The following is a 25,568-nucleotide window of genomic DNA, read 5'->3' as shown; positions in this document are numbered from 1 at the left end:
TAGGTCAAAAACAAGGATGGGCAGGGAAAAAAATAAACATTGTCTAAAGTTGTCACACCCCCAAACCGGAACAACGGAAACGTTCGGGGGCGGAGGACGCCATGTACAGTATCATAATAATGAATATAAAAAAGTAATCAAAGCAACAACAACCATTGTATTAATAATATAGTGTTTACATTGTATTCGAATCATAGTTTGATTGACTCCAAAAGTAAATAGCAAAAGCAAAGACTTGAAGCTACTACGCTCTGTCTTCTCAGAACCTGCACGTGTACATGTCTACTAGTTTCCTGAGAATACAAGTGATTTTGAAAGTGTGTCAACATTTAAGTTGGTCAGTTCATAAGCATGTTTTAGAAAGTATGTTCTCTGTTCCTTGAAAATGTCGTGAGTTCCTCCAGAAAATCCTATATTTTCTTTATAAGTGATGTAACCATAGTAGATTCTTCTACGATTACCTAGCGAATACAAGTTATATGTAATCTAGATCAAATCGACAGTTGAATGTGTGGTTCTACCCTAAGCCCACAGCAAAACAAGGAACGAGAAATAAGGTGGAAGTCATACATTCCACTGCCTATCAGATCTTCATTATATATAACCCTAACATATTCACTAGTTAATAAAAGAGTTAACAAATATGATCCTTTTACATGTGTTACATGTGATAAGAGTTCCTTCAAAAAATCTTATATTTTCTTAATAAGTAATGAGACCTATATTGGTTCCTACAATGATTACTTAGTGTATACTAGGTATATATAAAGTTATATTAAACGGACAGTTAAATGTGTGTATCTTCCCTATGCCCATAACCAAACAAGGAACAGGAAATAAGGCGAAAATCACACATTCCACTGCCTATCGGATATTATTTATATATACCCCTGATGTATAAGCTAAGGAATCATAGAATTAACACTCATGGTCCTAAGCGAAGAGTGAGTAATCGTATTTGTTACCAGAATGTTGAATTGTAAACTATTTGCTTGTAAAATAATGATGTTTATCTTGAAAAGTCCTATATTTTCCATAAAGTCAAATTGTAGTCTTAAACGTTCCAATACCGAAAAGTACAAGTATTTTTCCATACTTAAATTAATGATATGTAGTTTTATTATTAAGTAACACTAGCTAAAGACGTATTTGCCCATTAAACTAGATGTGATATTAATACCCTCTGATGATCACTTAGTACGTAGGAGTTATATAAAATCGAGATTGACCAAATAGTCAAATGGTTGATTCTGTCTTATGCCCACAACCAAATAAGGAACAGGAAATAAGGCGGAAATCATACATTCTATTGCGTACCGGACATTAATTTCATATAACCCTGATGTATATACTAAGGAATCTTAGAGTTATTACTCCTTTAGACTGTTTGAAAAGTATATTAATACGTAAAAGTGTCCTTGTTTTCTTCATGTGAGTTCTTATAACCATGCTAATATGACAGATTGTCACAACTAGCATTTTTGGCTAGGAAATTCAGTCTTCATGTAATCAACTCTTGAGTAACTTGTAATCTAAGTTGAAGTTTTGTGCAAATGCTCTTTTCAAAAACAACTATTTGAATCGAAACTCACGCGTAAAGTCCAAAACCCAATTCAATACGTTTCACACATTCAACTACGGGTTTGTAACCCTAATGTCCCGGTTCAAACTCAGAATGGACCAGGATCCTCTTATTGGGCCTAAAGGTCCAATAAACTTTCGATTTGGCTATTTTGGGCGAAGGAACTCCATTTGGGCTCTAATTGGACCCACATTCGTTAAACCATAGCATTTTGGGCCATGTTGGGCCTAAAATGACTCATTTTGTTTTCATGGGCCTTATTGGGCTGTAAACAACTTTCTTGAACATTATTAGGTCGTAAACCCTCATATGGGCCCAATGAGCCAAAAATTTCCATATTAGACCCTATAAATTTTGAATATATTCAATAATGGCCCAAACAATTCTTTTCTTTTCCTCTTTACTCCACTTTCAGTTATATATATATATATATATATATATATATATATATATATATATATATATATATATATATATACATACATACATATATATAATAAAACTCAATTCAACAAAACTTTGACACCTCACTTTTATTGATTGGATTTCCAAGATAATTACATCACATACTTCTACGATTAGTTTCCTAATCCTCCGTGTATTATCCATTCCACACTCTTTCTTCTTCTTCTTCTTACCCTCGGCCACCTCTCTATTTTTAACACTTCATCCAAAACTTCAATCCACACAAAAATTCTCTCTAAGCTCTCAAGGAATTCTCACTCTTCCCTATCCGAATTCGTGAGTGCTAGTGTGTGAATCCAACAAAACTTTGTCCACAAATCCACTCATTTTGGTAAGCTACTTCTCATCAATATGTTTAACTTCATGTTCATGATGTACTTACTTCTTTTAACACCCCATTTCGTGATCCATGTTCCTTAGAAACCCATAAGTTCGAGATCTACTTAAGGGAGCTTGCTAGGGCTGAAATCTCTCTCATTCTTCACCAAAATCCGAATTCGTCAAACCAAAGTGAGTTCATACCCCCTATTTTCAGTTTTAATATGTTTTGGGGGAGAATACAAGTTGTTTTGTGTAGATCTATGTGTATATGCTTGATTATGTGTGTTTTTCATGATATATGTTGTGATTATGTGTTGTAAACTTCATAAGCTCGAGACTCGAGAGGTTCCGGACCAGGAGGACCCCTTTTGGGTCTTGTTTCGTGAGATAGCAGGTCGAAAGAGAAGGGAACCATGAGTGGCGATGATCCGTAAGTAGTTAAAATCAAGTATAATTCAGGCCGGAAAAATAACCTGAACAGATGATAGTCTTGATCCGCAGCAACCTGGACCGAATGGGGTCTCAGACCGGAAGTAGTTCCAGACCGAAAGGGGTTTCGATCCATCGGTGTTTTCGGTTCTCATACAGCCTCGGTCCTAAATCAGGTTTCGGTTCTATGTAGCTTGGTCTTGAAGTAGGTTCGGTCCTAAGACTAGTTTGGGTTCTATACGGCTGTTTTTCAAATAGCTCCTCGTTTTGAGTGGGTTTTTGGCCAAGTTAACGGTTGGGATGCCCTAGTGATTTATAAAAAGTTGAAAGAGATTTTTAAGAGAGATCTGGGAGAGTTTTGGGAGAATCTTTGTTCGTGACCTATGTTGGTGTTTAGCCCTTTTAATGCAAGATTTGTAAATCTCGTTAAGCCTTGTTATGGGTGTTATATGCCCCCAAAGGGTATGTGGTCATGTCTTTATCGAGTCGTTACATCACTTTTCCCTGATTAGGGTTTTGGATTTCCATCATACATGAAGCCCTTAAGCAATACTTTGAATTAAGATGTTGCGTTGTACAACAGTAAACATATTGTAAACCCTAATATACAAGGGTTGGTTGGGTTGAATGAGTTGACTTGATTGACTTTGTTTGCCTTTAACTTGACCGCAAATTAATAGTTGTCACATCATCCCCTCGTTAGAAGGAATTTCTCCCGAAATTAGCATTTCGACCGGGACTTCATACGAAGTGGATGCTCTCATAGATTTCGATTTCGTCGAATGGTATCATAAGAGTCACATGTGACGGAGACTTCTATAAATCTGGCACGTGGGATATCGGATATACGTTGTTAATTTCTTGTGTTAGTCAAAGTTTGTATGCCACTGGGTCAATCCTGGCAAGGATTTCGAACAGCCCAATGTACCTTGGATTTAGTTTTCCCATGTTTATCAAAACGTATCATTTCTTTCCATGGTGAGACCTTCAGTAGTACTTTGTAACCAATCCTAAAATTCCAAGGGTTTGCATCTCTTAATTATGTAACTCTGATCCTGAGGTGCTTTTCGATCTTTCCCGCATTTAGGCAATCTTTTTCCATCTTGTTGGCTTCCTTTAGTTGGCAAGAAGTGTGCAGATTTGGTCAACCTAGTAACTATTTCCACATTGGTATCAAGACCACCCGTTGTCTTAGGTAACTTGGTTATGGAATCCGTGGTTATTCGTTCGCACTTCTATTTTGGGTATTTCTGGTTGTTGTAGTAGACCCGATGACTTTTGGTACTCTACCTTGACCTTGGCGCAAGTTAGATACTTGCTCACGTAGGTAGCTATCTCGGCCTTCATGTTCGGCCACCGGTAGAGTTTCTTCAGGTCAAAGTACATCTTTTCTGAACTGGGATGTATGGAGTATCGAGTTTTGTGTGCTTCGTTCATGATAATGTCCCTAAGCCTACCGAACTTCGGTGTCCAAATTCGGCTCATGAGATAACGAGTTCCTTCGTCCTTGACTTTTAGGTTCTTATCCATTCCTCTTAATGCCTCACTTGCCATATTCTCTGGTTTCAAAGCTTCCAGCTGGGCCTCTTTGATTTGTGTACACAAGTGTGAATGGATCGTTATTATTAACAACTTTACTTCCTTTCTGCTTAAGCCATCTGCCACTACATTGGCCTTGCCCGGATGATAGAGAATCTCGCACTCGTAGTCATTTAGCAGTTCTACCCATTGTCTATGCTTCATGTAGAGCTCCTTCTAATTGAGGACGTGTTGCAGGCTCTTGTGATCGGTGAAAATTGTGCATTTGGTCCTGTAGAGGCAGTGCCTTCGGATCTCTAGGGTGAATACTACCGCTCCTAGTTCGAGGTGATGAGTGGCATCGTCGACCTAGTGAGTCTTTAGTTGTCCTGAGGGATAAGCGATGATGTCTCCTCGTTTCATCAACGCACACCGAAGGCCTCGACTCGATGCATCGTGGTAGACCACAAAGTCTTCGGTTCCTCCTGGTAAGGATAAGAATCGGAGTGCTGCACAGGGCAGTTTTAGCATTTGGAATGCAGTTTCTTGCTTCTCTCTTCGTGAATTTTGATCCTCGCTTGTCGGTCCAGCGGATCTTCACTATTGCGCTTGCTGTTTAGATCGGTAGGAGGAGTATGGGTTCGATTCACTTGACTGGGTTCATTCAAATGGTAGAACGTTCGTTTCTACTCTTAGGTAGCTTTGTCCCGGAGTTCATGGTAGGACTTACACCTAGTCCATATATCATTAACTTGAGCATACATGTCTTATATAATTAAGATTGGTAAGACAGTCGGATGGGTGACTCTGCCCCCAATTCCACAACCAGACAAGGAACAGGAAATGGGGCGGAAACACACATCCCACGTTTGTAGAATTTTAATTATACACCACTCTCACGTATACACATATTAGTGATAGGTTGACTGGATTCATCCCAAGCCTCTGTGCTTGAACTTTTATCTGTTGCACGAGTGATATATATAGAGGGTTTGCTTGGAATACTTCGGAAGGGTTTCAGATGGTATAATACTCCTTTCTTGAGTACTTCGTGGTTTCGTAACGAGGGATGACCCGAAGGTCCGTGTCGGATTTGTGGTCATGAGAGACGTGGGTTTCGATATTCGGTTGGTTAAGCGAAGGGTCTTATCGTAGCACATGTAATTGGTAAGGTGACGACCAAACCAATCCATATTGAATGACGACGTCAGATTCTCTAAGTGGAATATGTGTCAAGTTGTATTCGAAAGAAATTTTTGTTAAGGAGAAAATGTATCTTGTGCTTCTTGTTAATACGTTCTATTTTTGGTTGGTGTTATGATTACTGTAAATAATTTGTATCGCAACAACTAAATCCGGTAGTAGGTGTGTTTCGAAAGAGTAATTTATGTATAAAAGTGTTTTTGGTTTTGATTTGAATGAAAGAGTAGTTTAACTACTTCTCGATAGACGGTAATCTTAGAAAACATACCACGTACATTACAAACATACGGTACTTAAACATTCTTGTTTTTAAACATTCCTAAAAGTCCTAGTAAGGTTCCTTGTTGCATCAGCTGGTTCGGTTGTCGCACTCCTCCTGCCCCTTCGTCATTCCTCTCGGTTGGACAGCCCCTCTTGAAGTGTCCCGCTTCTCCGCATAGGTGGCATACCGGACTTACACCAGTATTGGTGGTTGAAGCGATGTGTTGGGTCGAGGTCCTACAAAAGCGAGTGGTATGTCCGTTCATGTTGCAGTTTTTACAACACATCACCCGACAAACCCCTTTGTGATGGTAGTTACACTTGTTACACTCTAGAAGTGTTCCCATATATTGTCTGTCTAGTGCTTGAGTGACAGATGTTGTGGCTGATGTCGAGGGATGTGTTGTGACTGTTGTCGTAATAGCAGCGGCAGCCACGGATTGCTGTCTTTTAGCGAGTTTTTGAGATAGGTTGCGCTTCTTTATCTCCCAAAACTTCCGTTTCTTGCCCTTAGGTTTGTGTTATGGGGCTTCATTCTTGGTAGACACCCACTAGTGTTCTTGATTGTTACTACGATTAGTACTTCCAGCACTATCTTCGTCCCTGCTGGCGTTGTTAGCATTGAGTTGTGCTAGGACGGCTGTCACGGCTGCCGTGACTGCAACTTGAAAAGTAGCAGAGTCTATCTGCAGGGTTGGTGCCTTGCTAGTTGGTTGGTTACCTCCTGGTGAAGACATAATTCTGTTTCATGATAAGAAACGACTTCATGAGTGGGTATGATTACCTCTAGTACATTCCTACAATTTATATTCACATGTATAAATTTCGCACTTCGTTGTACTATTCTTAGTGTTTCTGCTAAACATTCCTATGATGGAGTTACGGTAATGGTTGGAAGTAGGTTTCGTACGAGTGTTAAGTTTTCCTATCCTAGTATTGTTCTTGTGCAAGCATGCTTTATGGCGGGGTTCTAATGGGATTTAGTGCGTTATTGTTGGTATGATCGTACCCAATGGGTCTATGAAGAAGGCACCTTTTAATCATAATGTTTTTAGAAAGTGAGACGATAATGAGTCTTTAGGAATGGTTATATGTCATGAGTTAACTTCTAAGCTTTATCTTAGTTCTAGGTGTATTTCATTCCAATTTTTATGGTGTTCCGAAAATGATTCATAATTAAAGTCTATATATATAATAAACTTATGAATTTTAGTTCTACTGTTTCAAATGATATCTTGTAACCTGATCCATACTAGGCCCTTCCTACCACCTCTTGGCGTATACTAGTTACATATAATTAAGACTTAATGGACCGTCGAATCTAATGGATCTTCCCTAAGCCCACAACCAAACAAGGAACATGATCTAATGCGGACACATCATTTCTGAATGGACAGACTCTTAATTATATATAACTTTGTTGTATACAAAAAGCAATGATAAATTATCCCCTAGTAACGATAAACATTGTTGTGAACTCGATGGTAATGCTCTCAATGAAATAATATGTATCCCCATTTCATTGATATGATTTAGTACCCGGAGTTTGGAAAATTTGAGCTTGATGCAGGTCTACATTAATGCCAGGAAAAGTTTTGACAACAAATAAACCCTTCGACTAGTGTATCGACTACGTCGCAGGGTTGGATTTACACATGTAGGAGAGTAGCACCAACGCATACTCATAACCCTATTCTATATCAAAACGGTAGTAGTGTGAACACTACCTGTGGCGGTCGCTGCTCTGGGCTTTGAACTCTACTACTTGGTGCTCTGCTTTAGTCAAGCGTTTCTCTAACGTGGCATGGTTTCCACTTAGTGTCCAAATATTCATCTTGGGTTGCGGCCGGTTCTCTTTGGAGGGCCTCGGTATGGTGCTTGGCTTGGTCATGTTCCAAATGGAGGGCCAAACCTTTCCCTTGGCTCCAGAGTCTCAAGGTTTCGGCCCATTGGAGCACCGGACCCTGGAATGATCGTCCGGGTGCAGGGGCAAGAGGTGAGTTTTTGACTTTGTGTTCCTCCTCGGAGCCCTCTTCCATTCCTTATTCGTCTTCATCTCCTGCCGGTTCTTCCTCCAAATCTTCTTCAGGTTCTTCTTCAAACACTTCCTTCGGATCTTCTTGCGGGTCTTCCTCTATCCATCCTCTGTTTTCCTTGGTTCGAGTAGTAGGGGTCTCCTTGTAAGTAGAGTCTTCTTGTGATGTCCGTGCAAGAATAAGGGTGTAAGAGGTAGATAATGCATATTACTAGAAAAACTTATAGGGGTTTGATCCTCATTAGTTACTTCTATAACGACATAGTGCATACCAGTTATATAAAATGAAAGATATGATAGACCTTTAAATAAGTGATCCTACCCTAAGTCCACAACCAAACAAGGAACAGGAAGTAAGACAAAGATCACGGATTCCAAGTCTATCACATCTAAGTTATATATAACCTTAGTGCGTTCACTTAGTGATTTTAGACCTACCAACAAGGATCTGTTTAGTTCTCACATAAGTTATAGTACCACAAAATACTCCTATAGTATTTTAAATGTTTAGGTTCGGTTCTATGGTAGTTCTTGTATGAGTGTTGTTAGGTTGTCGGACTTATTGCCCACTTCGTTCATCCCCCAATATATGTGGTCACTCCTCGGACAAATATAGTTGAGCAGGCTATATTCCTTCGAGATTTGATTACATATTCCGGGGCACACCCGCATCGTACAACTCATCTTCCTTTTCTTTATGTTCTTTTCCTAGCCATGACACTAAGCTAACGTGTATACATGTACTCATACTTTTAACAAGAAATTATTTCATCTCTAAAAGTATAGTCATTTGAAAATGTTTAAATCAGAGACTTATAGTCTCAATGCATTTATAGTTGCATATCTTATGTGGTTCGATATACCTAGTTCCCTAAAAACAATGCTCTGATACCAATCTATCACACCCCCAAACCTCGGATGGCAGAAACTTCCGCGGGTGGCAGACTTCATGTATAGTATCATGGTAACTAGTATATAAGTGAGCACAGTAAATACAACCAATCATAAATATAAGCGGAAAAAGGTTACATGGTTTTAGGTGTTACATGTTTCAAAAATTGATTACAACATGATGTCAAAATAATTGTTCGACTCCGTAGCGTTGCATCCTCAAAAGCTTGTGGTTACCTAGTTTCGTTGATTTCCTAAGAATACAAGTAGTTTTGAAAAAGTGTCAACAATTAAGTTGGTGAGTTCATAAGCATTTAGATGAAGAGTTTGAATACCGTTCTTTGTAATGAGTTGTGTGTTACCAAGAAAAATCCAATATTTTCCTTATAAAAGTGATATGTGGTCTCAAATTCCAAGACCTAAAGTGTACAAGTAATATCCATACTTATTGTTATAAAAGTGGCTTTAAATCGACATAAAACCTTTTTTGATTTATAAATTCCCCGTAAACTTTAAGTGTTGTTAACTCCCTATGTGAGTCGCTATAACCATACTATGACTAACTGAACCTGCTACAATGTTTTTCAGGCATCGGAAGGATATGACATTTGTCACCCCTAGCCTGCTGACCGAACCGTTGCGAACAGCTAGAGTGTGGGGTGTCAATCCCAATATAGATCTATACACAACTATCACGTTCTCCCTACAAGAGACTCTGGTTATAACTGTCAGGAAATTTTAACCCGTACTCCAGGAGTACAATGAAGAATGTCTCACAATTTATGTTAACGAGTTTACATGTTGTGTGTGAATGTAAAACCTTTTTCTGTCAAAATAAAACCTTCCGTAATCTCTTTATTGTGTAAATGACACATAAACACTACCTATTATAGCTTATCAAAGACGTTTTGTAATGGTAGAAATCCTTTTTGTATATGATATAAACCATTATACTAAGGTACAATACATAAAATCCAAACAACATGTATTTATATATAATAATACACACCTTGCTCAGCAAGTTAAAAGGTGTAAGTGAGGTTATTAACCATCTTGCTTTCCTGTTCTTGGAAAAATTATAGATAAATCATTTTAGGACTAAATCAGAATCCATAAATTCTAAGAGTTTAGAAAATGTGTCTACTTTATTTATAATTTTTATTGTGATTTTTAGTAACCTCTAACTTGTGTGAAAACGTCCATATTCATAGACTGGTCCGAAAATGTTTCTAAAATGATAGACAATTTTGTAAAAATCGCCATAAATTATAGAAAAGTCGTATAGAGATGTGCAAGTAGTCAGTTTAAAGGTATAAAATTGAGCGATTTGCATATAAAATAGTTTTGAAAAATATTGACTTTAAGATGGCCACAACAGTCCGTGAATAGAACTCAAATTTTTTGTGTTGTATTAAGGTGATTTAACTTGTATTCCCCCCCCCCCCTAAAACTTGAAGAAAACATGAAATTGTAGGGGTATGAACTCACCTTGAGTGATTCCCTGTGATGGATGATGAAAAAAAAATGTTTCCTAGTCAAAAACACTTGGAGGATGCTTTATGATTTGAAGATCTGGGAAAAAATATGACGATATTTGTATAAGAATCCATGATTTGAGTGAAGGATTGCAGAATATTCAAGTGTAGGGGGAAGATATTTACAAAATTAGGAGGTGAATGCTCAGGAATAGCCTTGAAGTCTCAAGTTTTTGGAGAGAGGAAAAGAGAGAGAAATGAGTTTACTTTTTGGTGAGAAGTGAAGTCTTTGTGGAGAAGGAAAGGTTTCTAGACTTTGATTAATGATAGAAGTGGGCAAACTTGTTGAAGAAGGGTGAAAAGGTACAATGAATAGATTTAAGGTAGGAAATCATGTGGAGTGTTGGAGAAAAGATTTGATTTGGCTAGATACTTAGGGCAAAAGTGACATAAAGTTGTCATAGAGTAGGTATGGGGAATGGGCTGTGTCATAACATTTTGGAAAAGTCAACCAACCCTTAAAGAATATCTTGTACAAAAAGATATTGTCTAGACTAATGTTTTTCCTAGGATTTCATAAATTGTGATTCCTAAATATAATAAGGAAAGGTTCTACTTTACAAAGTTGGAAATGAAGAAGAGTGTTTGAAGTTACAAAAGCCCGTCCGGAGTCGAGAACGTCCGTCCAGAGTTCATTCTTGGTTCCAGAGTGAACGTGTGAGGGTTATCAACTTCCAAAAAGGCCTTGTCTTCCGGGGTCGCGATGTTCGTCTGATGTGCGTCCTTCAATGGCGGATTGGTTCCGGATGAGAATGTTCCGAAGTGGGAGGGTATTACGGAGCATACAGGGTCATCTTGTTCTTTTTAAAAGGTTCATGTTTGGGACTCGGGAGGTTCCGGACCAGGAGGGTCCCTTTCGGGTCTTGTTTCGTGAGATTGCAGATCGAAGGAGAAGGGAACCATAAGTGGTGATGATCCGTAAGTAGTTGAAATCGGGGGTAATTCAGGCCGGAAAAATAACCTAAACAGATGATAGTCTTGATCCGCAGCAGTCTGGACCGAATGGGATCTCAAACCGGAAATGATTCCAGACCGAAAGGGGTTTCGGTCCATCGGTGTTTTCGGTTCTCATGTAGTCTCGGTCCTAAAGCAGGTTTCGGTTCAATGTAGCTTCAGTCCTGAAGTAGGTTCGGTCCTAAGGCTTGTTTGGGTTCTATATGGCTGTTTTTCAAATAGCTCCTCGTTTTGAGTGGGTTTTGGGCCAAGTTAACGGTTGGGATGCCCTGATGATTTATAAAAAGTTGAAAGAGATTTTGAAGAGAGATCTGGGACAGTTTTGGGAGAATCTTTGTTCGTGACCGTTGTTAGTGTTTAACCCTTTTAATGCAAGGCTTGTAAACCTTGTTAAGCCTTGTTACGGGTGTTATATGCCCCCGAAGGGTACGTAGTCGTGTATTTATCAAGTCGTTACATCACTTTTCCCTTATTAGGGTTTTGGATTTCTAGCATACATGAAACCCTTAAGTGATACTCTGTATTAAGACGGTGTGTTGTAAAATAGTAAACATGTTGTAAACCCTAATATAAAAGCATTGGTTGGGTTGACTGAGTTGACTAGATTGACTTTGTTTACCTTTAACTTGACCAAAAATTGACGGTTGTCACAGTTGTCCTTTTACATGCTATTGGGCCTTGAACTTACATTACATGTTTATTTGGACCCTCGTACTCTATTTACATGCGTGTGACCTCGTACATTCACATACATACACTTTGGCCCTTGTATACGTACAACATATTCGAAAAACATTATTTACTATGTTAAATAGTGTGATACAATATTCGCGTAAATTTACTTAAGTTTCTTGTGAGACACGTATTCATCCGTACCTATCTAGCGTACAACCTTAAGTCATGTAGTTATAACCAGAGTCTCCTGGTGGGAGAGTGGGAGTTTGTGTATAGATCTATACGGGGGTGACACCCCACGCCTGAGTTGCTCGCTACCGTTAGACTACGCAAGTCTAGGGCGACAAACCTTACCTTAAACAAGTCGACGCCTGAGAAACGTCATGACCGGCAGATCAATCATATCAAGTATGGTTATAACAAACTCACAGAGAAATTAACTCCATTATAAAATTCACGGAATACATTTACAATTTGGTAACACAGTAACATTCATACACCGGTACTAGGTCTTAGGGTGTTAAGACCGCAACATTTTATAAACAGACAATATCGGATTGTCTGGAGAAAAACATACAACTGTACAATAGCTCCTACTTAAAACAGAAAATATCGGACTTTTGGAATCATTCACTTTATACAATTTCAAACATTAACACGCATGTATTAATACAAGATCAGACATGAAACATTTCAAACCATTTTTCATAAAATATCTGATTTTTTGGTGTTTAGAAAGAAATACAAAACTATTTACTTAAACATGCTTATGAACTCACCAACATTATATATGTTGACGTTTTCAAATAACTTGTATTCTTAGGAAATCATTAAGCATGTGGACTTCAAGAACATGAGAATTTTGTTGTACTTGTTTTGCTATCATATACATTATGTTGTTGGCATGTAACTTTATAATACAATACTTGATGTAAACAATAACGGATGTATTTTGAATATATGATGATGGTGTTTGTCATGTTTCATTTATATCCACTGTGATGATATTCCAAGGCTAAGTCACCCAACCCCCGGACGTTTCAATCGTACTCTTTAGTTCGGGGTGCGACAGATAGGTATTAAAGCAATGTTTATAGTGAACTGGCATATCTAGTCATACAAGATATGCAACTATAAATACATTGGGACTAAAATTCTCTGAACAAAATAAAAATCCATACTTATGTGTGCATTTTAGGGTAATAACATAATAAGAAATCGTAAAAATCTTTGGAGGATTTGAGTAATGAGTCTCTAATAGAAAATTAATACTATTATACTTGCTACTCCAATAGAATTATGTCAATATTGTGTCAAAATTTTATATTGTTAAGTTACAAATATTTTCTGAAATGGTTAAATTCTATAATTCATGTGATTAAAATAACTTTGGATATTATTTTCCATATTTTTGTAATATTAATTGAGGTTATTGATGGGTTTTGGTCATAAGACATCCTATGTGCTCATACAAACCCTAATGCTTGGATCTAGGTTTCTCTATTGTACATGCTTTGAATCCAAGACTATAAACCCTAATTCTAGCATATGGAAATCAATATTAACATATAATTAGGTTTAAGATGTTACCTTGATTGTTATGTAGCAATAACAATCCCAATTCCTCCTTGAATTGACTTTGGAAGGCTTAGAGTCACAAGTGTCACTCCTCTAATGGTTCACAAACACCATAAGCAAGAGGATGAAGAGGAGAGAGGATGGAGGCTGCCCAAAACGTGTTCTATCCCTAGAAAAGCGGTTCCCCCCATTTTTGAGTCATAAGGGTCTTATATATAGTAAGGCTATTAGGGTTATCTAACAAGGAAACCCTAATTTGGTTGCTTAAGCCCTAAGCAACCCATGGAGCCCTTTCTTAAAGCCTTGGACGACTTCATATGCGCTTCCCCCATAGAATTCGTCCACCTTATAATAAAAGGCAATCCATGGCCCAAATTGCAATTATCTTATAAATACAATTCCAGTCCCTTAAGTTTAATTAATCTCTTTTAGTCACAAAACTAATTACTAATTAATTCTTGACTAATATTAATTAAACAATATGATTTCTCCTTTAATATATTATTCCCATAATATATTAATAAATCATATTTAATCATTTCTCTCCATAATTCATCCTATCAAGTTGCTTTGGTGAAGGCAACCTAAAAGGACCATGCACCATCGGGACAAGTACATACCAAAATAGTTATGGACTTAGACACTAATCCAACAGTCTCCCACTTGGATAAGTCTAACAACTATTCTGCGTATGACTTCGGATCCCGATCTGCAATCGTAGCTTTCCAAAGCCGTTGTCAACTCTTATCCTATCAGATACGCGTGTCCTTAGATAAGGGATCATATATTCCTTCATTCTAGATATCATATGAGATATGATTTCAAATCATTCTCTTTGTACTACTTCTCGATTTCTGATTTATGACGACAGACTAATTGAACAAATCAAATTAGCCCTAGCCCCGCCGAGCATTTACGTTTGTCATCACTAAACCATCGAGGGGCCCAAAAGATATCGCTTTTATCCTACTTTGAATAAAAGGAATGGATAAACTTTGATACAATGCTCGCTTGCACTCACGCACCGAATCACACACAACAATATGTTTTATAACACCAAGTTACTAGTGCGTTTACATATTATCAATGTGCAACCGATTCGCAAGATATAACTCACACATCTCGGTTTCAAGAATATTAGATGTTATCGTCTCACCAATCACTCGTGATACAATTTCATGGAGTGATCCAAGTGAGCCTGGGTTTAATCCAATGCTCAAATCATATTCATAAGCACTCATGAAAGTTGCAGCAAACATTTGCTTATGTCTAATGCTCTTTAGACAATCCACACACCAATTCACGACAGTCTTCATTCATATCTACTTCCAACATATGAACGACTGCGGCCCGTTCGAATAACTCAATTATTCTTAATAAACTCAAGTATTCTGGAAGTCAAAACATGCAAAGTGAAACACAAGAATAATACTAATCCCATATGGCCTCAAACCTTTAAGTATAAATAAAACACCTTTTATTTATCACCATATCGATTACTCATTATTTGTCGTTTCGGTTAATCAACTTCTTACTTGAATTCCAACACTTGTCCCATGCTCCTAGCATGCACACAATGTTTACCTGTGGTTCTTACTTTGTGAAATAGATCACATTGAACACATTTCCAATCCTTCTCATTTCACAACTCCAAATCCGTTTTTCATAAGTCAAAGAATATCAAATTCTTGCTACTTATAGAATATGCTAGATTCTAACATTCTATGCAACTATCCTTTCGTAATGTCACTGCACCAAAGTCACAAAGACTATTGCCAATGATATTACAAAGTCCTCTATCGGAGATTGTTACAAGACAATTCCATAGACGTGATGTCTCTCACTCAAAGTACATTCTTTGAACATCCTTTTGCATAGAAGTTTCTAATCTAGTCATAGATTTCTCAATATTCAATTCCCAATATGGACACACTTCCATATGTTCTATATGACAACTCATTCTTAATAGAATCTTATCTATTCGTAATGATGTCGATACGGTCCATCCAATATGGAAACATTTCCATATTTTCCAATACTATACTTCCAACTACTCACAAGCGACTAATCCTCGTCGAACTTTGGGTTGTCCTTTGATAGTTGTTTAATTGTTTTAGTCAAAACCAATTCTAGTCCCTTTTCCCTCTAAATGCGCTCGACATTTGTAAAACTTTAGAATGGTCAAACATTAAAGCATTTGCAATCGATCCTATACCTGAAGCGTATGGGACACGACGCATAATGTTTTATTTGCTATGTTCTCAAAATTCGACTTGTGAAGAGGGATGCCGTAATCATAATCGAAATTTTAAGAACACACTATGTACCTTTGACTAAAATTATTAACATTTCTCAACCTAATCCTTTAGATTTGAAATGAAGCATAATATTCTCTCCCTTAATTATAGCAAAACAACCTTTCAACTCTTACAACTTTGCAAAGTATGACTCTTGTTTTCTAAAATTAATATTGCTAACCTTGCAATACTTTTCTTAATAATCATACAGTCATAACTTTTATGCTCCCACTATCATGATGATTATTATAAAACATAACACTTATGCTCCCACTAGCTTCGACATGTATTCATAAACATCTCAACTTCCAGAAAGACAATACTTATTGAATTTCTTAAGTTCATGTTTCTAATACTTAGTGCTTTGATAATCCTTTATCAATGCTTCTTGAACTTATACACCTTTGCCTTCGATAGTTCATATGTGTGTCTAAACAATTAAGACTAATTGCCAAACCTCACAATTCAAATTATGGAAAGGGATGCCGTAACCATGATTGAATTTGAGAATGCAATTTTACAATCACTATCTTCTTAAAATCTCTCTTAGTGAAAGTATTTCTTCACAATCATTTTCATGAAGGAGGAAATCTTATGACACTTAGATTTGAGCGGTGTATGTGTTCCTATCCATGTGAATTTGTTAAAACTAAAGTTTACGACAAATTCAAACTCATATGGACCAAACTTTCTTAATCTTGATTTCTTGCCTTATGGTAGCACAGCTGCCCACCATGTCTTCCAAGTAGTTAAGCAGCTCACCTTTTCTTATCAATGTACCTTTCATTGATTAAGGTGCTTTGCCTTTTATGCGTTCAAAATGAGAACTCATAGAACTCTCATGCATAATTAACTCGATTGGATTGGCACAGAATCAAAATAATGTCATCACGATAGGTTGTAAACCTTAACTCGTGTGCTAGTGATGATCGATAAGGTTTATTTGATTTGTTCTTGAGACCTTTCAAGACCATTAAGACTCCCACAGACTCCTTGACATATAAGGTTCTCTTGTCAATAACCATTTCTTGACAAACAAATATTCAAGAGTTAGTGTAATTTTTATCAAAACTCCTCATAAATTGGTCCTAGTTGATCTTTGTCTTATCTAAGACATCACAACTTACCACATTTAATGAATGTTTTAAACCTTCTTAATACTTTTCACTCATTGTCACAATCTTAACTCGAAGTATGATTGACTTCTTGATTTGACCATTTCTTCAATCTTTGATTCCTCTTCTTGGACATACAATTGTACCAAGACTCACTTAGAGGATCAATTGAGATATGGTTCTTAATCATTAAGACCTATCATAAAGCATAAAAGGTACTCTCCCTTCTTCTTAGAATGGAGAAACTTTTATCTTTCTGCCTACTTGATTCTTGTTATTCGTTCTACTATTTTTCAATCAATTCAGAATTACACTTAATCTTATAAGTATAATCATATTTACTAAACCTTTAGTAAATCATGACGAATATCTCGTTACTCTTATGGTGGACTTTGATCACACAACTTTGTGTACTCTATCTCCTAGTCCTTCACTTGACACTTTGTCAATGAATTAGTCTAATTTCCAAATATGAAATTTCTCATTCATCGTGCATCCACGTTGCATGATTCCAAGTTTCTGTCCAATTGAAACTTGGGCGATGAGAAACTCTCCCTATTTGGTAAATTCTCGACTTTCCATAAATAACATAATAAGAACCAAATCCATTATTGCTAATAATACAACCATTTTAACATCAATTTTTCATACACGCCATTGTAAGGATAAATAAAATTTAAAATCAAAATTTATTTTATTGCGGAAAAATTTTGTCCTTACAATGCAACTCATTTGAAAACTTATGCTAATACATCTTTCTTAGCAATCTAATTCTAACTCTAAGTAGTAGCTCAAGAATCTAATCTTCGAGAAAGGCGATCGAAATCCATTCCTTTACGGTTAGATTTTGCTCACTTCTTCCCTTAAGCTCCCTTTCTTTTCTTCGATCCTACAAAACATCAATTGTAATCTTATTACATTATGTATTAAGAATCTAGAATAGAAGCTTAAAATAGTTAGTAAATGGATTTTACCTATATTAGAGCCATACGTTTCGACTCTCCCATCTCTTAGATCTCTTAGGTAAATGGGGCAGCTTCGTCTCCAATGCCCCTTCTCTTGGCAATAAAAGCAAATTGACTCTTTTGGAACACGACATGCAACTACTTCAGACATCGCCTTTCTCTTATGATCAAACTTTTCGATCATAGCATGTCTTTCGTTGCCATTGTCTATATCCATAGAGGTCTCGAAGGCAAATTCACCAATCAACTTTGCTTTTCTATTGCGCCAAATCATTGCAGATTCAGCAGCAATAAGCATATAGGTGAGATCTATAAGGGTCACGTCGTAGTTCATCATATAGTACTCTCTTACGAACTCACTATATGAGTTGGGAAGTGACTGAAGAACCCAATCAACAGCCATTTCCTCACAGACAACGGATCCCAACATTCTTAACTTATCAATGTGTGACTTCATCCCTAGGACGTGTGCACACACGGACTTTCCTTCTTTATGTTTACTTGCCAAAAGGGCTTGAGTGATCTTGAACTTTTCAAGCCTTTGAACTTGTGGGTTAGGGAGAATAATTGGAGGAGGAGGAGGAAGTGAAGCATGATCTCTTATTCCTCGATCGAATCGTGGAATATCATCTTCATGTGGAATGCTTGTTCCACGGGATTTAAGAAGACCATAGTTGTCGAACTTTGACATCTACAAAACGGGAGAAAAATGAATTCAAGTTAGTTGATAGATTGATTCCTTGGTAGATCACCCAAATGAAATTCCAAGGCTAGGACCCAACACAATATGCTACAACCTAGAAAAGGGATGTCGTAATCTAGTTGCAGAATATTTGAAAGTAAGTGAATGACGATTCACTAATTTCCACCATGAAAAACGAAAAAGAAATTTAAGTTTTAAATCTATGAAAAATCCTAGATCCTTTAAGATACATTGAACTTTCAATGGCATGTTTATATCTCGATATGCCCCTCTTGTTTGTGACTGGGATGCCGAGGATCACAAAGCGGGTGTGAATAACCATGCAAACTACATGGTGCCCTCACATGTTACAGTCACCTATTCGATGTGCCGGTAAACCACACACGCTCCACCGAACTATAAAAAACATTGAGTCACCCTTTGCTACCTTTGCTTAGACCCATTTAGTGTGCCGGTTAACCACACACGCTCCACTAACGTCTTCGCAAGGGCACAAAGTGTAATTTCATGGAATTACATCAATTCACTTTTGCCTAAGTAACTAAGATTGGGAATTTCGAAAAACATTTAGTTACTTTAGTAATTCATTATACTTATAATGGAAGGTTTTGTCCTATCCTACCCGTTCGGCTAACGACCCTCCACTAGTCAAGAGTGCGGTGGGTAAGAGTGGATACCCATTCAATCGCCATTTTATAGGCAATTTCCTTAAACATCCCTTATAGACTAGCTTCGTGAATGAGGCCTACTAACGGTAAGACTGACTTTTACTCATACATATATATAATGATAGACTTTTAATGTTATATATATAGTATAGGGTGTATTTTATACTTTTAAAATATTAGGTGGTCTAATTTAACAATTATACTTTTAATTCAATTAAATTGTATACCTAAACTTTTATGGATTTATTAAACCTCTTTTAATTATACATCTTAATTAATTAACAAAACCATAAGGGTGTGATTTGAACTTTTTCAAAACTATACTAGTTTTAGAATTTAACATTCCTAATTAAACTTTTAATCAACTTTTAAATTCCAAAACTTGAGGGCAAGTTATGAAACATTTCAACACATTAGGGTTTAGAATTTAAATATACATCAAAATTAAACAATTAATCAAAATTTAAATTCCAAAACTTGAGGGCAAATTTTGAAACCTTTTTCAAAACATTAGGGTTTTAACTATTTAAATTTCAAAACAACAAAACTTTTGGGTTCAAATTTAAAATATAAAACCTAAAGGGATTAATTTGAAACTATTCCAAACTTTGTCAAGAATATTCTAGATCACATAATTCAAATAAGGCAATTAACTATAATTGGTGGTTATCTAATTAGATCTAGTTCAAATTCTTGCAAGATAATGATCAAATAATTTCCATAACTTAACATATATCAAATAAGGTAACAATTATCTAATTAGATGACCAAAATCTTTTATTTTGACAAGGATAATCATAAGGGATTAACAAAATTCGAATTTTATTAAGTTTAAACAATTATGGCAATTATCCTAAGTCATAATAGGTAAAAATCCCGAAAATCCGCCTATCTGACGAGTTGACTCGTCGAGTCAGCCTTGGACTCGTCGAGTCTGCATGGACTCGGCGAGTTCAGCCATGGACTCGGCGAGTCCAGCCTCCAGAATCCAAAAAATCGAATTTTCCAGTTATATCAAGCATCAATACAATAGAAACCAATCTAGGCTCTGATACCACTGATGGGTTTTGGTCATAAGACATCCTATGTGCTCATACAAACCCTAATGCTTGGATCTAGGTTTCTCTATTGTACATGCTTTGAATCCAAGACTATAAACCCTAATTCTAGCATATGGAAATCAATATTAACATATAATTAGGTTTAAGATGTTACCTTGATTGTTATGTAGCAATAACAATCCCAATTCCTCCTTGAATTGACTTTGGAAGGCTTAGAGTCACAAATGTCACTCCTCTAATGGTTCACAAACACCATAAGCAAGAGGATGAAGAGGAGAGAGGATGGAGGCTGCCCAAAACGTGAATAAACCCTAGAAAAGAGGTTCCCCCCGTTTTTGAGTCATAAGGGTCTTATATATAGTAAGGCTATTAGGGTTATCTAACAAGGAAACCCTAATTTGGTTGCTTAAGCCCTAAGCAACCCATGGAGCCCTTTCTTAAAGCCTTGGACGACTTCATATGGGCTTCCCCCATAGAATTCGTCCACCTTATAATAAAAGGCAATCCATGGCCCAAATTGCAATTATCTTATAATTACAATTCCAGTCCCTTAAGTTTAATTAATCTCTTTTAGTCACAAAACTAATTACTAATTAATTCTTGACTAATATTAATTAAACAATATGATTTCTCCTTTAATATATTATTCCCATAATATATTAATAAATCATATTTAATCATTTCTCTCCATAATTCATCCTATCAAGTTGCTTTGGTGAAGGCAACCCAAAAGGACCATGCACCATCGGGTCAAGTACATACCAAAATAGTTATGGACTTAGACACTAATCCAACAGTTATTTCAATACATATAAATGTTTTAAACTCCTAAAAATCAAAAATATTATCAAATAATTTCCAAAAATTCTAAAACTTTGAAATTTTATTCTAAATACAGTAGAGGTATTCCATAAATTTTCCCTTGATTTTTTTATGGGATTAACTATTTTTCCAATTATAAAAGATATTTTTCAATTAGTTTTGCTATTTTTCTTTGTTTTATTCTCTTGAATAATCATTAATTGGTGAATAATTATCAAACAGTTAAAGTAAATTTCCAAAATTTTGGTAAACTTCATTTACAGTGTACATAATGCGGGAAAAAAATACCAATAGTGATTTTTATATAATGTAATCCGATTTTGTGGATTTAAGTGTATTTAATCTTAGAAAATAGAAGAAAAATAGCATACTGAATAAAAAAATTATCCAAATTTTTATTTACAGTTCTAATATATTATAAGGTCTTCTGTTATATTTTCATGAATTTCGGATGAGTGTAGCTATTTTTCATCAATTTGATCCCTTAAATATTCATTAAATCAGGAAAAATACAAAATTGTCTTGGAAAAATCTGGATAATTTGTCATGGAGTTATTATCATGTCTAGAAGATGCGGAAATTATGAAATATTGTTTTGGAATTCATAATTATATGTTACTATTTATTTTTCTTCAACAACAATAAATTCGAAATCAACAGAAACAGCCACATAAATGGATGCAACTTCATGAGAAGTCTTTAGTCAATGCATAGGCAATATACGATATTTACTAGAATTTATTGAACAACAAATTATTTTATATGAATTATTGCTCTATTTTTATCGCAAAAATAATAATAAATCGAGAAAAATGATTTAGTTTCTGAAAATTTCCAGATCATCTTGTTTTCTTGTCTTTATTCTGGGAAAAATCGGATTTGATCAGAAAAGAAGGTTTAGATATTTATTTGGGAATAATCCTTTATGAACCTATTTGAAAGCTTTTAACAACAAACTTTGATGATCAAGCCTCTAAGCTTGAAGATCATCACACACATGTTAGTTTTTGGGTGAAATACTACCACCATCATCATAAAAATTATGTTTATGAACATATGATTCATAATCCATCCATAGAATGGTGTAGAAGAAGAGAAAGTTCATGAAAACACAAAGTTATGAAGGAAAAAGTGAAGGGAGAATGAAAGTTTTGTGATTACCTCAAGAACAACACTTGATGATGAATGTTTTGAGTGTTATGAGATTATATTTTCTGGAAATTTTCGTAGTTGATGGTGAGAGGAAGAGAAAATAGTGGTGGTGAAGTGTGAGAGAGAAGAGAGTGAAAGAGAAATGAAGAGGTGGAGTGTAAGAATGGCTTAAATGATCACTAGTTTGGAAAGAGTGTTAAATGAAGAGGTGGAGTGTAAGAATGGCTTAAATGATCACTAGTTTGGAAAGATTTTTAGTAGTAAAGGGGGAGAAGGAAATTTAGGGGATGAGAGAGAGTTTTATTTTCATCCATTTTTGTAAAATTCTATTATTTTATAAAAATATCATTTTTTTTACAAAATGTGCACATTAACCTAGTTTTTATTCATAAAACTTTGACTTTTGACTTATAAATCATGGGTAAATGTTAATAACTTAATTTTTTATTTTCCTTGATTATATTTCCCTAAATTTAATTATTTTAAGATTATATTATAAGTTTCATAACTATTTTTATAGAATTCGTGATGTAAAACTTTATAAAATTTAGGTTTTAGGGCTTTTAGGGTTTTGAGATTTAATAAATCTTTGGATATCAAAATCAATACAATCTATGAGACTTCAATTTATCTTACGGTATAATACCTCTTTTATAGTTATAAATAATGTTTGTAACTTATTTTATCGATTTATTGACATTCTATGTAGTGATTCCGAGATTCAAGCGAAATTGAGGAATATACTAGTCCTAATTTTCAACTTTAACTTAAGTTCCTACGAGACTCATGTCACAACCCCGGACCACGGATGACAGAAACGTCTGAGGGTGGCTGACTTCATGCGTAATATCATGACAACGAATACAATAGTGATCACAGTACATACAACCTCCCATATATATATATATATATATATATATATATATATATATATATATATATATATAATCGAGAAAGTTACATGATATTCAATCGTTATATGTTTCGAAATTGATTACAATATGATATAAAAATGATTTGTTGAACACCGAAGCGTTCCATCCTCAAAAAGCTTGCGGTTATCTTATCTCATTGATTACCTGAGAATACAAGTAGTTTTGAAAGAGTGTCAATAATAAAGTTGGTGAGTGCATAAGTTTTCGGATGTAGCGTTTGAAAACCTTTGTTTGTATATGTGTTGTATGCTCAAGAAAAATCCAATATTTTCCTTATAAAAATGATGCGCTGTCTCCAATTCCAATACTACAGTGTATAAATAAACTTTTATACTTATAGAAGTACAAGTGGTTTTAAATCGACATAAAACCCATGTGAATAAATGAATTCCCATAAACTTTATGTTTCGTTAACTCCCTATGTGAGTCGCTATAACCATGCTTAAGACTTAGTAGACCTGTTGCAATGTTCTTCGGACGTCAGAATGTTATGATATTTGTCATCCCTGGCCTGTCGGATGAGCTGTTGCGAGCAGCTTAGATGCGGGGCATCACTCTCGGTATAGATCTATATAAAACTATCACGCTCACCCTATAAGAGACTCTGGTTATAACTTACAGGATTTACTAGCACTCTTAAGAGTACAATGAAGAATGTCTCACAATTTACGTTAACGAGTTTACGTGTAATGTGAGTGTAAAACCATTTTTCCGTAGTATAATTGTATTCATTTTTTCATAATATCCGAAAAGTGGAAAATCCATAAACTATAGATATAATAGTTTATCATGTATGCTTGCGGTGATTGGTAAAAGAACCCTTCTATGAACTGTCAACTAGTGTAACGTAATGTTTAACAATTCAGTATTTGCATTTAACACAAAGTAAAAAAAACTTAATCCTATTCGCCTTGCTCAACATATTACAAGGTGCAAGTAAGTTTGAAATTGTCTAGTAAGTCTTGATGATTATTTAAAGATGGTAACTTGTATTCTCCCCCAATAAAACTTAATAAAAACTATGAGAAATGTAGGGTATGAACTCACCTTATGTGATTCTTTGGGATTTTTTGTGAAAGAAGAGAGGTTTCCGAGTTGATACTGCTTGGAGAAAGAAAAGCTTGAAGGTTTGAGGTACCTAATACAACAATGACGGTATCGTACCAGGTTTCTGTAATTTGAGCGATGAACGGTAGAGTATTCAAGAGTGGAAAAATAAAAGACTTACCAAGAACAAAGTAAAAACTGAAAAACTTCCTGGAGATCTTCGAGTTTTAGAGAGAAAATGGGAGGGAGAAAAGGTGTGTTTTGAAGGATATTAATGGGGTTTTAGAGGTACAGATTAAACTCCTAATGAGTGGATTTGGGCAGGTAAATCTGATGGAGTGTTGGGGAAAAGATTTTGATTGCATTAGGTACCATGGGAATTGTGCCCTATAGTAATTACAGAGTGGTTATGGGGATTAGGTTATGTCATAAATTTATGGGGAAAGTCAACCGTCCCTTGAGAAATATCTTGTACAAAAGATATGGTTTTAAATTAGGGTTTTTCCCCAAGAACATGAATACATTGATAGGTTTTTGACATCGATATCATGTTCTGAAATTTGGAAAAGTCTGTTCAGAGTTGGGGATGTTTATCCGGGGTCGTTCAAGAATCTGGAGTCATTCATGAGTCCGGGGTCACCTATAGATCTGGAGTGGCCTTGGTCTTCTAGGGCCGCGACACTCGTGACTGCGATCCTCACAAGGTGCGTTGGTCCCAGATGGGGTTTCCCATGTTTAATGGCATTCTGTACTTAGGGTTCCTTTTCGAGTTGTTACACTTAGGTTTTTAAGTTGTGAGGTTGGGGTAAATTGTGGTAAGAGTATCAGTTCATGAGACTTAGGATCGAAAGTAAGTTCAGAACCGAAGATGGATCTTGAGCTGCAATAGCATAGACCGAAAGGGGTTTCGGTCCACGAGTGACTCCGGACCAAAGGTAGGTTCGGTCCATAGGTGGTTTCGGTTTCTTTGTTACTTTTCATGAGATCTTCCCATTTCGAGTGATTTTTGACTATGCTATGGGGTTTGGGTACCCCAGTGTTTGATAAAAGTTAAGAGATTTAAAGATACTTTTTTATGATCGTTTTTAGTGTTTAGCCTTGTATCGCGGGGTTTGTACTCCTCGTCGTGATTCGTTACGGTTGATACACACCCTTGAAAGATGTGTAATAGTGATTTTCATCGAGTTGTTCCAATCACTCACCCAACTAGGGTTTGATATTCTCGAATGTCAAATTCTCAAGTGATCCTTTATATTGACTTACCGTGTTTGTACATTAGTGATTATGAAAAGAAAATTCCACTAGATAACTACATATTGGATTTTCTGTCTTTTGACTCATTGACTTTATCTTACT

This window comes from Lactuca sativa, chromosome 1 (genome assembly GCF_002870075.4).
Source record: "Lactuca sativa cultivar Salinas chromosome 1, Lsat_Salinas_v11, whole genome shotgun sequence".
In the NCBI taxonomy this organism is placed as follows: domain Eukaryota; kingdom Viridiplantae; phylum Streptophyta; class Magnoliopsida; order Asterales; family Asteraceae; genus Lactuca; species Lactuca sativa.
This window is presented reverse-complemented; position numbering follows the sequence as displayed.